This window comes from Manis javanica, chromosome 4 (assembly GCF_040802235.1).
Source record: "Manis javanica isolate MJ-LG chromosome 4, MJ_LKY, whole genome shotgun sequence".
Classification (NCBI taxonomy): Eukaryota; Metazoa; Chordata; class Mammalia; order Pholidota; family Manidae; genus Manis; species Manis javanica.
In genome coordinates, this window is record NC_133159.1 from 162,361,970 (window position 1) to 162,374,605 (window position 12,636).

The window sequence follows — 12,636 nt, forward strand, 5'->3', positions numbered from 1 at the left end:
GTAGATACGCTGAGATTTAAACGAGCCGCAGAAACACACAACAAACCGCACGCGGGAACGGTAGAGAACACAAACTAAAAAGCCTGCAATAAAGCATACAGGATATACAGAGTGGGAACCATAAACTTTCAAAGACGCGTAGGCCTAAAAGGAAGCAACGAAAAATAATCCTACTTTTTGCCACCAGAGTAATAGAGATACATGGTTTCTAAAAGCACTGCCATATAAGGTCGATGCATGAAGCAGTCGGAGTACGCTTCTACCCTAACTGCCTGCTGCAAAAATGCACTTAACATAGCTGCCCTGGGATACGGACCGTGTCAGACATTAAACTGATAAATGGAGATACTACATTTGGTCTTACCCAGAAGGTGGAGAAGCGATGACCCCTGCTCTGCCTGGGCCATCACCGTCCTCCTATCACCCATATTCAACTCACGGTGAGAACCCCAGCCCTCATTATTCGATTTCTTTTGAGTGGTCGACAGTATCAGGGATATCAATAGATTCTTGTGCAGATCTTTTGCTCTCTGCATGTTTAAGCAGAAATTCTATGTCGAAGGTAGTTATGTCACCTATGTTGTCTTCTAAGAGTTTTATGGTTTCATGACTTACGTTCAGGTCCTTGGTCCATTTCAAGTTTACTTTTGTGTATGGGGTTAAACAATAATCCAGTTTCATTCTCTTGCATGTAGCTGTCCAGTTTTGCCAACACCAGCTGTTGAAGAGGCTGTCATTCCCCCATTGTATGTCCATGGCTCCTTTATCGTATATTAATTGACCATATATGCTTGGGTTTATAGCAGGGCTCTCTAGTCTGTTCCATTGGTCTATGGGTCTGTTCTTGTGCCAGTACCAAATTGTCTTGATTACTGTGGCTTTGTAGTAGAGCTTGAAGTTGGGGAGCATAATCCCCCCAGCTTTATTCTTCCTTCTCAGGGTTGCTTTGGCTATTTGGGATCTTTTGTGGTTCCATATGAATTTTTCGAACGATTTTCTCTAGTTCGTTGAAGAATGCTGTTGGTAGTTTGATAGGAATTGCATTGAATCTGTAGATTGCTTTAGGCAGGATGGCCATTTTGACCGTATTAATCCTTCCTATCCGTGAGCACGGGATGTGTTTCCATTTATTGGTATTTTCTTGAATTTCTCTCATGAGTGTCTTGTAGTTTTCAGAGTATAGGTCTTTCACTTCCTTGGTTAGGTTTATTCCTAGGTATTTCCTTCTTTTTGATACAACTGTGAATGGAATTGTTTTCCTGATTTCTCTCTCCACTAGTTCATTGATGGTGTATAGGAATGCGACAGATTTCTGCATATTAATTTTGTATCCGGCAACTTTGCTGAATTCAGATATTAGATCTAGTAGTTTTGGAGTGGATTCTTTAGGGTTTTTTTTATGTACAGTATCATGTCATCTGCAAACAGAGACAGCTTAACTTCTTCCTTGCCAGTCTGGATGCCTTTTATTTCTTTGTGTTGTCTGATTGCCGTGGCTAGGACCTCCGGTATTATGTTGAATAGAAGTGGGGAGAGTGGGCATCCTTGTCTTGCTCCCTATCTTAGAGGAAAAGCTTTCAGCTTCTTGCTGTTCAGTATAATGTTGGCTGTGGGCTTGTCATATATGGCCTTTATTATGTTGAGGTACTTGCCCTCTATACCCATTTTGTTGAGAGTTTTTATCATGAATGGATGTTGAATTTTGTCAAATGCTTTTTTAGCATCTGTGATGGTCATGTGATTTTTGTAAGAAGGACCTATTTTTTATATTTAAGTCGTGTGTGCATGTGAATAATCTATAGAAGTAAAAATAAAGGATAATGGGAATGATTTAATTAAACATTGACCTAATAATTTAAACATAGCAAACCCACATTTTCACTTCATATTTTCCAAGTTTTGAGGGTCTAAATACCTGAATCCGGTGACATCCTCCAAATGCCACCAACTGGCTCACTTGACTGTCCTACCCGGCGGGTAAAACACTGCTTCCAGATTTCAGAAACATCTCTTAGTAGGTTTAGCTTATCACGGTACTTCTGGTTCTCCTCACACTTGCACTGCCAAGACACAACAGTTGAAGAATTTTTTTTTTTCACCCTTGGTGGCTCCGAATGCTGTTGAGTTGCAAATTCTAGAGTTTGAGATAATTCATCTAGGATATTATTGTCCTTTGAAGACATGCAGTCTGAGATTTCACTTATATAATCCCTTTCACCATCCTTGATGGAGACCAGTCCCTTGCCTTCATCTTCTGAATTCGTCTAATAGAAACGTGCTCCTCTCCGTCCATTTCCTTTTCTTTGCCGTTGTGGGTAGAAAAATTTAAATTCCTGAATTCTCCATTGCGTTCAACGAAAGCAAAAATCAGACTACAAAGATAGTGCCTCCCATCTGCTTGTTTACGTTCTTGAAAGATGATTCCATACTTTTTCGTTGCAATGCAAGAAGAAAACTGAAGGATCATGCCGTAGCCACGACTTATTTCACTGTTGCATCAGCCCTCTAAGGGAGTCCCTCATTCCTCCATTTCCTTATTCTTGCAGACTCTTTCGTCCTAGCTGGGGACCTATGAAGTAACTGCAGAAAAAAAATGCCCCTAGGATGATGAAATAGCAGGTTGTTTCGAGCTACACGGAAAATGTGATCGCTAAGATCTCGTGATGTGTCTCGGGTGTTGAGAGAGAGAAAAGCAGCCCCCGGAAACTGGCCTGCCATCACAGCTAGCCATCACAGCTAGGCGACGGTGGTCTCCCAGTGCCAAACATAATTTCACGGAACACTGTCAACCTTAAAAATAAAGCAGCCAGTTATTTTACTAGCAAAATGAGCGTATTCAAGAATAGCGGAGGAATTGCAAGCCGGGCGCACAAGCTATGAGGATCCACAAGCAGATCCAAGGAGACGAAGGGAAGGTCAGCTTTTCCTAGGTTTTAGGAGGAGTTCCAGGGCGGTGGGGGTTTCTCCTTGGCTCGGAGCAGCGGGTTAAGGCGTTGCCTGTGCGGCAAGGAGGCGTCCTCGTCCTCCTCCTCCTCGGAGGCAGGAGATAAAGTTCCTGTGTGAAACTTTATCAAAGTTTCCTCCCTTTGTCAAAATAATTCCCATCTTCCTTCTTCCTGCTGGTTGTGTAGACTTGCGGACTGCGACGCGAGGGCTCCGTGGGTGAGCGCTCCGACTTTCAGGGCTTCCCCGCTCCATCTGCAGCGAGGTTTCCCTTCACTTAATTTTCAACATCAACAGCAGACAAGGCCATTCTGTGGCCGTGAACGGATCAAGACAGACACAAGACCAGTCCGTAGTCACATCCAAATTCAGGCAAGAAAGAAAATGGCCCAAACAACAAAATCTACCAAACACTCACTCCCTGTATGCTGTCTGATAGGAGGAATATCGGCTGCTACTTGGAGACCAATGACAGCTTTGGCCTCGCGCGACCCCTCCCCTCCTTCTGGGTAGGATTTATTCAGCTACCCAGTCACAGAATTACCTACCCCCAAGTGCCTGAGAGCCCCTGGTAGGGGAAGAGAAATATCTTTTCCCTTTTACCCTTCTAGGTTGTCGGAGGCTGGGGCTTCGTAACAAAAGACAGGTTAACAGGAGAAAGACAAACTGATTAGCGTTGTATATACTCAGGGATGAGTAACTCAGATATGTATATATGTATATATAGCCTTATACAAACAAAGAAACCAACCGACCCAGTAACTGTCCGGAGAAGTGACAAGACAAAGGAACAGGACTTTTGAGCTCCTAGGGTGGCGAACTGTGGGAGGGAAGACGTAAGGGGGGAATAATAGAAGATGAGGACTAGTCAGTAAAGTTTGTTACGTAGAGTCCCCTGGTGCCAGTCTCTGGGCTCATAAGGGTTCTAGGGTTGCCAGCGATTGTTTAACTTCTGTGCCAACTTTTGCCCTGCTTTTAGGCAAATGGCGGGGAGGGAGGGCAGAGAGCTAGCTTTTCTCCTATCTGCTTCAGCTCAAAAGGGAAAGGAACTGGGGAGGATGGGTGTGCAGGGAGGGATAAGGAGGGGGGGGAAGAAGAAAGGGGGTATTAAGATTAGCATGCATGGGGGGGGAGGGAGAAAGGGGAGGGAGGGCTGTACAACAGAGAGGACAAGTAGTGATTCTACAACATTTTGCTATGCTGATGGACATTTACCAACTTTTTATGCCCCTTCAAAATTTTGGCTATTCTAGGTCCTTTACATTCCCATTTAAATTTTAGAACCATCTAGCTTGTATGCTTTTTCAGATGAAATTTTATTAGAAGCTGTTGACTGGGATCTCCTACATGAATTACCTACTTAGTTGATAGTAGACTGGTCTAAGATGGTTTTGAAAGAAAAAGGTTTTGCTTTGTTTCATTCTTTCCTCTCCATTGTTGTAGGTTACAAGCCAAATGCCAGAACATGAGCAGGAAACTCAGCTCAGAGAACAAATGTCTGGGTACTAGAGGGTGCCACATACAAATATGAAATGTCAAAGGAGCCTGGTTCAAACCAAAATCCCCAAAACACATTAAAAAGGGTCAAGTGAAAATGAAATGAACTCATCAACCTTCCTGAAATATATTCCAAAAAGATCATAAACATGACCATGGAGGTACAGAAAAACATTCAAGAACTCAGGAAATAAATCATCACAGAGATCCATTCATTACAGAGTACAAAAGGGGTATTTAAAAGTGGATTAGATATGGTGGGGGAGAGGATAAATGAAAAAGAAAGTGGAGAAGAGGAAACAAAGAAGCTGAGGCACAGAAAAAAGGATCTTTAGGAATGAAAGAATATTGAGAGAACTGTGTGACCAATCCAAATGGAACAATATTCATATTAGAGGGGTACCAGAAGAAGAGAGAGAAAAAGGCAAAGTGTCTTTGAGGGGGTAATTGCTGAAAACTTCCCCAATCTGCAGAAGGAGATAGTCTCTCAGGCCGTGGAGGTGCACAAATCTCTCAACAGAAGGGAGCCAAGACAGACAACACCAAAACATATAATAATTAAAATGGCAAAGATCAAGGGTAAGGACAGAGTATTAAAAGAAGCCAGAGACAGAAAAAAGATCACATACAAGGAAAACCCATCAGGCTATCATCAGACTTCTCAGCAGAAACCTTACAGGCCAGAAGGAAGTGGCATGATGTATTTAATGCAATGAAGCAGAAGGGCCTGGAACCAAGATACTCTACCCAGCAAGATAATCATTTAATGTTGAAGTAGAGATCAAATAATTTCCAGATCAGCAAAAGCTGAGAGAATTTACCTCCCACAAACTGTCTCTGCAGTGTATTTTGGAGGGACTCCTATAGATGGAAGTGTTCCTAAAGCTAAATAACTGTCACCAGAGGTGATAAAACCACAGTAAAGAAAGCAGAATAATTAATTACTAAGCAAATGTAAAATTAAATGAACTACCCCAATGTAGGTTAAGGGATAGAAAAAGAGTACAGAATATGATACCTAATATATAAAGAATGGAGGAGGAAAAAAGGCAAAGAGAAAAAAATAACAACCTTAAGATTGTGTTTGTAATAGCATACTAACTGAGTTTAGTTAGACTCTTAGATAGTAAGGAAGTTACCCTTGAACCTTTGGTAACCATGAATCTAAAGCCTGCAATGGCAATAAGTACATACTTATCGATAATCACCCTAAATGTAAATGGTTTGAATATACTAATCCAAGGACATAGAGTCACCGAATGGATAACAAAACAAGACCTGTCTATATGCTGCCTACAAGAGACTCACTTCAAACCCAAAGACATACACAGACTGAAAGTAAAGGGGTGGAAAACGATATTTCATGCATCTAATAGGGAGAAAAAAGCAGGAATTGCAGTACTTGTATCAGACAAAGTAGACTTCAAAACAAAGAAAGTCACAAGAAACAAAGAAGGACATTACATAATGATAAAGGGATCAGTCCAACAAGAGGATATAACCATTATAAATATCTATGTACCCAACACAGGAGCACCTACATATGTGAAACAAATACTAACAGAATTAAAAGAGGAAATAGAAAGCAATGCATTCATTTTAGGAGACTTCAACACACCGCTCACTCCAAAGTACAGATCAACCAGACAGAAAATAAGTAAGGAGACAGAGGTACTGAACAACACATTAGAACAGATGGACCTAACAGATATCTACAGAACACTCCACCCAAAAGCCACAGGATACACATTCTTCTCAGGTGCACAGGGAACGTTTTCAAGAATAGACCATATACTAGGCCACAAAAAAGAGCCTCAGTAAATTCAAAAATATTGAAATTGAACCACCTTCTCAGACCACCATAGTATGAAACTAGAAATAAATTACTCAAAGAAAATGAAAAAGCCTACAAACCCATGGAGGCTTAACAACATGCTCCTAAATAATCAATGGATCAAAGACCAAATAAAAACAGATCAAGCAATATATGGAGACAAATGACAACACTAATTCAACACTGCAAAATCTGTGGGATGCAGCGAAGGCCGTGCTAAGAGGGAAGTATATTGCGATACGGGCCTGCCTCAGGAAAGAAGAAAAATCCAATATGAACAGTCTAAACTCACAATTAACAAAACTAGAGAAAGTAGAACAAATGATGCCCAAAGTCAGTAGGAGGGACATAAAAAAGATTAGAGCAGGCCTAAATAATTTGATGAATGGAATCATGACATTATGTAATGTCTCTCTCTACTCCTTGTAATTTTCCTAGCTCTGAAGCTCTGAATATTTCATGTAGTATTAATACAGCCTTCAGCTGTCTTTTGTTTGATATTTTACATTTCCCTTAATGGAGGTCAGATTCTCTTAGCTTTCCTTCATCTAAGTCTTTCTCTCTCTCTCTCTCTCTGCTTTTTGCATTCATTCTACAAGACTTTTGCTTAGATAAAGGATTCTCTTCTGGGTTGGCAGTTCTTTCCTTTCCTCACCTTAATCATTCGACATTCTGTGGCCTCCACTGTATTTTATGAGAAATCTGTGATCATTCAAATTTTAGTTTATCTTTGCTTTTTAGCATTATGACATGTCTAGGCCTTATCAGGCCTGTTTGTTACTGATTTTAATTTTAGGCCTTATCAGGCCTAAACTCTTTTGAATTTGCTCTGTTTGGGGCTTGCTGAGCATCTTGAATCTCTAAATTTATGTTTTTGTCAAATCTGGGCTCTTTCCTGCTTTGAGTAAGAATTATTTTCTCTAAAAAAATAAAATTCTCTTTTCCTTTATATAACACCTATAATGTGAAGTTTAGACAGTTTGATACTGTCCCACAAGTTTCTAAGGATGTATTCATTTTTTCCAGTGTTTTTTCCTGTCTTTCTTCAGTGTAGATAATTTCTGCTGCTCTGTTATCTTCAAGTTTACAGACCCTTCTATCATCTCTGTTCAGCGGTTGAGCCCATGCAATTTCTTTTGTAATTTCTGGTAATTATATTTTTCAGTTCTAAATTTCTCGATGTGGATCTTCTTTTATAGTTCTTATTTTTCTGCTAAGAACTTCAGTCTTTCCAACTATTTTGAGAGTGTTAACCATTACTGCATTTACTATGGTTATAATAGCTGCTTTAAAGTCTTATGTGACAATTCCAACATTAGGCTTCTCAAAATAGGCATCTGTCCTTTCTTTCCCTTGATAATTTGTCACATTCTCCAGTGGTGTGTGTGTGTGTTGTTTGTTTTAGCATGTGCAGTAAATTTTGGATTTTATTCTGGTCATTTTGAATATGATATTGTCATTTCTGAGTCATGTTTGCATCTTCTGGAGGTTGATTTGTTTGTTTTAGCAGACAGCAACCAGTGTAGATGACACGTTCTGTCTCACTTTCTGTGGGTGGCGGTTCTAATACCAGTTCTACTTTCAAAACTTTCCCTGTGCTCTTTACATTTGGCCTGTGCTATGTCTCTCAGTGATAGTCTAGGACTTAGGCAATAGTATATATCATACATTATTAGTTCTCTTTCTCATAGCCTTTGCTATACTTTCTGAGTCTATTTTATACAAACACAAGTTACTTGTATTACTTTATACCCAGGATAGGCATGTCTTTTCCAGTTGTTTCCTCTCCATGATTTCCCCCATTCTCTTCAGTTTCCAGTGGCCTTTTCCCAGTTACTTTGGTCAGAAAGACACAGACGCCCTTAGACTTCTGCATTGTACAGTTCCCCGTAACTGGGGCTGTCCTTGCATACAGTGCAGAAAGGAGAGAAAAGGAAAAAAAACATAATGGCAATTCTCCTCATACTGTTTGGGCAACAGAGGCCCTGTTTCTAGCTTTTCTGGCCTGAGAGAAAGGTTTTTCTCACAGGGTTTTTCTGTTCCTCTGGCACTGCAAGTCTAGGGCGAAGAGGAAAAAGAGTAGGAAAAAACCCCAGCATATTTCCTCACCATCTCCAGGTCACAGGGTCCCCTTGGGGATAGAAGAAGGGGACTCCTTTTAAGGGTTTTCTTGTCATCACCACTATCAAAATAGTTACTCAGGCAACTCTTAGGTCAAAGCCAGGAGATAGAGGAAAACGGAATCAGAAAACTCATGACTACACCCATTATGCTTCAGGTTTTGACTTCTCCCAATTATCTCTATTACCTGTTTATGGAATGTTGAAATCCTTTGGCCATTTATATATTGGCAGATTAGGTACTTTCTGAGTGATTTGAATGATATGTATATATTTAAGGAACATTAACCCTTAATCTGGATGTTTCTGTTCTTGTGTTCGATTCAAATGTTTTGACATCAATGTTGGAATTGTCACATAAGTAATTTTTAAAAATGCGTTAGTCTTTTGTGGATTAAAAAATTTGCTAATAGCCATTTGGGTAGTCTCCCTAATTAGAGTATGTGTTGTGGTTTTTAAAATATTGTTTTATTTTTCTCAAATTTAGAACAAAATTTCTTAAAATTATGAGCGATTGCTACAAAAATTTAGGTAATACAGATGTCTAGGCTAACAGGCAATGCTCTTCACAGCCCTACTTACTTTAAGAGAGAAATATTAGCATTTCATACAGATCCTTCCATACGTTGTTCATAAGTTTGCACTTCTCACATCCCCTTTTCTGCCCCCTACTAGCCCCAGACAACCGCAGACAACTGTAGATCTATTACTTTAGACAAATTTTGCCTGTTAGAGAATTTAGGGAAATTGTATAGTATGTGCTATTTTGTTTCTGGATTTGGCCGAACATAATGCTTTCCATAGTCACCTGTGTTACTGCCACGTATCAGTACTCTACTCCTTGTTATTATGATGCATAGTATTTCATTGTGTGAATATACCATAATTCTATAATACATTAATTTATTGATAGATATTTGTATTATTTGCAGTTTTTGGTCATTATGAATAAAGCTGCTGTGTACTAGTTCCTGTGTGCCAGTGTTATAATTTCTTTTGAGTAAATGATAACTAGTTAAGGACTTACTCTATCCTAGTAAATGTTTATTTAACTTGATAAGCATCTGTTAAAGAGTTTTCCAAAATAGTTGCACCATTTTACACTCCCATCAGCAATGTAATGAGTTTCAGTTCCCCACCTGGCACATTTATCATTTTTTTTTCTATTTTATTTTTATTATTTTTTGGTATCATTAATATACACTTACAATGAACAACATTGCAGTTGCTATACTGCCTTCCCCGTGGCCCCCACCCACCACATTATGTGTGGTAATCATAATGCTCCTTTTCCCCCCTATCCCTCCCTTTCCACCCATCCTCCCCACTCCCTTTCCCTTTGGTAACTGTTAATCCCTTCTTGGTAACTTGTGATCTGAAGACTACCATTAGGCCAAATGGTTTCTCTTCCCTTGTATGAGTGAGATTTTGTAAATTTGAATATAAATGAGGGAAAAATTAGTCCACGTGACTATAAAGAGGGCTACCAGAATTCAGTAGAAATTATAAATGCACAATAAAGGAAGAGTTCACAGCTTCAATTTCTTTTTCTAGACAGTGTTCAATAAAATTAGTTTTTCACAAAGAAGCATTTCCAATGCAGACCTATTGTAATGATTTCATAAAAGTTCAGACAACATAACCAGAGACACAGCAAAATACACTTCAGTCAGAGTCCTTGTGCACTAGAGGCAAGTCTGCTAAATGTACAGCACACTCTTCATCCTTTTAAGGAATCTGAGCATGGGAAACTTCCAGTTCTTACCAACTTAGAGGGCCTTTTCAAAGGCAATGCTACAAACTGGTGGGAGCCCTATCACGTTAGATGAGGCAAAACAGAATAGCGAATTTGTTTTTCTTTAATAATGATCTGTATTTTGGTAAGCAGCTCCAAGATGGCAGCCCAAGATGTGACTTTTCCCCTTAGAGGAAGAAGTTTATCTAAAAAACAGAAACCTCCTTATATCACTAATAGCGATTCATACTTATATACTTAAACATATTATTTCCTGAATTGAATACACACTAGACACTTTACATTGGGAGAATGGGACAAAAATATGCAGGACCATATAAAATTCGTCGGAAAGGGCTGCTGTGTTGGGCCAAATCTGTGCTTATATAGTAGTGGCTCAGAAGGGGCAGAAGGTGCGTGAAGAACTATTAGCAAGCAGGAAGAGGCAGCTGGAGAGAGAAAGCCCCCTGCCAACCCCATATCCCTCCCCCAGTGGCCATGGCCTGTTGACTTTAGTTTAGGAGAACCTTAGATGCCATAACCGCAACTCCTTTCTTGGCTATTTTGGTCCTTAGCAAAATTAATAGTTATTAGTATTAATGGAGTACAGAAAGTACAAGGATCAACGGCATCACTAAGAAAAATGTAGAGATAGCGCACATGAAGATTATGTGATTGGCTATCATCTTTGCAGAGGTATCACCACCAGTGTTTTTCAATCTCCATGGTTCGTTTCTCTCCGCATCACTTATTTTTTACTGTATCACGACACAGACCCATGGAAACACTAAGTGGCTCCATCCCCAGTACTTTTTACTGCATTGCATCTTATGGATCCACATTTTACCCAGTTTTCTTCCCACCCACACAAGTGCTAAGAGGGTATTAAAAAAGAAAAGATAGCATCTAATGACCATCTTTTCATAAATATCAACCCAGAGTACTCACTCTTAAGAAACACATGCATTCTTGCCTTAACTGAGGACTGAAATAACCAAGTAACAGAACCTTAAGTGCCCTGATGGAAATGTACAGTATGAGATACATCCACCTATCTATACACACATATGGGCACTCATGTGTATATACAATATATACATACAAATGATAATAGCTATACCAAAAATGTGCATACTTAACAGCTTTTTAAAAAGCCAGTAGATCATGGTATAATACAATTCATCTCCACTAGTGAATGGCACAAATGGAGAAATGCAAAAGAGGTGTTTCAAGTACAATAAAGTCATATTTCACAGGTGAAAATGAAGAGTATTATTCCAGTGTCCAACACAATGTACTCTATGAAAGTTTAAAATGCCAGATATTTAGTACTTAAAGTAGAAAGTTACTAAAGTCTGCCTTATGGTCTGAAAAAGACACTCATAACAGAGGTTTTGGTTTTTGAAAAGGGGGTGAGGAAAGAGGCGGGAGTGGGAAGGAGTGTCAAGGACAGTTTCTTAGTTTGCTGAGTGGTGTTTATCTGATGTCTAGGCAGCTGAACATCATGATGGTTATGCTAAAAAGTTCAATTTACTGGTAAATCCTTGGCTTAGAGAACTAAGCGTATTATACCTGTGGGTGTGGCTTTAAATGCAGGACTAGTCATCTCCAGGTATAGAGATCACTGAAAAGAATGGCAGTTCTGAATAAAAATAGTATAAATACATTTTCCAGCTAACCTTATATATCAGTGAAAATACCTGTAGATACTGTAATTTGGGGATACAGCTGATTTTAATAAACAGAAAAAAATATGTATGAAAGGAAGGGAACCCAATTAAGGATTATCTCAAGGTATGAGGTTTTACATTTTCAAAATGTTAACTTAAAAGAAGGGAGAGATAGTGAACACAGGAAACTTTTTACTGCCAAGTTCTGGATACCAGATATAGCATTTACAAATTTCTGATATGCTGGACAAATTTCCCATATTTTTTATTTTCTTAAACACATACATATTAAGTGAACACCAGCACTGGGGAGGAGGTAGTATTAGTTTAATCGAAGGTTGACATTTGTACACTGATTGAGAAAGTGCCTGCTTCTTTCTTTAGGATCTTTCAAAATCCTTCAGATTTTCCTGCTTTTACTCTTTGATGATTCCTACCATGATTGAGATTCCTCAGAAGTTAATCTTACAAACACACACAAACCAATCTGAATGATTAATCTGAATTAATTTGAATCTTTTTGCAAACTATATATATTTTATTCATTTTATTTTTTTTCAAACCATATATATTTTAATTCAAATTAACTTAATGGAATAATTCAAGTATAGTGATGTAAAACTGGCTCGGGTCCTGTGGCAAAAACGAAGCCCTAGTGGACAGACATTTGGAGTCAGTGTTCAATCACGATTTTACAAGTACATGTAGTCTGCATGAACTCAGTAATTCAGTTTGATTAATTTAAGTCCATTTCGATTTTAGAGTTTTATATGCAAAACTGATCTGCTTCAGTAAAGGAGCCAGATCTAGTAAGAATTTTTTAAAAGGTATCAAATT

General features: G+C 39.0%; 1 protein-coding gene and 1 non-coding gene across 2 annotated transcripts in view; both read right to left on the minus strand.

Moving 5' to 3' along the window:
- The window catches only part of LOC140849155 (serine/threonine-protein kinase TAO1-like), a 33,870-nt gene that overhangs the window by 7,003 nt on the left and 14,231 nt on the right, over positions 1–12,636 (minus strand). The window lies entirely within an intron of this gene.
- On the minus strand, positions 193–384 carry LOC140849319 (U2 spliceosomal RNA). Its single transcript, XR_012131063.1, has one exon. It is a non-coding gene; the product is annotated as a U2 spliceosomal RNA (small nuclear RNA).